The sequence below is a fragment of the Limulus polyphemus genome, unplaced genomic scaffold (genome assembly GCF_000517525.1).
Source record: "Limulus polyphemus unplaced genomic scaffold, Limulus_polyphemus-2.1.2 Scaffold234, whole genome shotgun sequence".
In the NCBI taxonomy this organism is placed as follows: Eukaryota; Metazoa; Arthropoda; class Merostomata; order Xiphosura; family Limulidae; genus Limulus; species Limulus polyphemus.
This window is the reverse complement of record NW_013665844.1, coordinates 181,830-182,979: the sequence shown is the minus strand read 5'-3', so window position 1 is coordinate 182,979 and position 1,150 is coordinate 181,830.

Here is a 1,150-nt window from a genome sequence, read left to right as displayed (position 1 = left end):
TCTTTTTTGGTTATACTATTAAGAGCTCTGAAGTCCACACAGCAACATTGGGTCCCATCCATCTTCTGGACTAACACAGTGGGAGCTGACCAGGGACTATCTGATTTCTCGACTATCCCTTCCTTGATTAGGCCATCCATGACCTTCTCCATCTCTTGTCGCTTTGCCAAAGCTATTCTTCTTGGAGGGATCTTTATTGGATGGTGATTGCCTGTGTTTATTTTGTGCTCCACAATGTCTGTGCAGCCGAAGTCATGATCTCCTTTCGAAAAGACGTCTGCAAAGTTTGCCAAAAGTTCCCTAACCTGAAGAGCATGTGATGATGACAAATGGACTGTGCTCTTCTTATAGAGGTCAGTTAAATGTTCTGGGAGTGTATGTTCTTTCTTTATAGTTGTATTTCTTGCTTTAACATTGACTGGCTCTACCTCCTGGCACACACCCAACAATGTCCTTTCCTGTCACATGTGACCTTCCAATCTTCAAATCCGCTGGCCTGGATGGGTCTTCCACTGCTTCCACAAGCATTGAGTTTCCTTGGGGATGTTCGTTTATTCTACCCCAAATTATATTCTCTGACATAGGGGGTATTGTGGTAGACTTAAGTGCTGTGACATGCAAATCAACAGATGTAGCAGCACTTACTGAAATTTGGCCTTTGTTGTTTCCAATCGTCATTTTATCGAAGTTAACTACACACTTCCTCGGCAGTAAATAGTCCAATCCTAATAGGCATTGATCTTCAGTGCCAGCCAATTATACTTTCTGTCTATTCTTCATGCCCATGAGCTCAATAGTTACCTACAGTGGTCCCCACAACCTTGCATAATGTCCTGTCACACCACAGAGCTTCTGTACTGCTTTTGGTACTCCTTTGTGATCCAGCACCTTGATACTTACAAGTGTTTGCTGAGATGCAGAATCTATGACAAAGTTGCACCTTTGACCACCCAGCTTTCTTGTCACGTAGACACTATGTGTGCTTGCCATTTTACACTTAGCTGTTGGGACTTTCACGATGGGGGTTGGTGAGTGTCTCTCAGCACCAACCACTACTGGTTTCCCGAAGCTGACTTGTTGGTGGTATTCTTCTTACACTGGCTCCTCATATGTCCTTGCTCTCCACAGTTCCAACAGCCTTTCTGAGTAG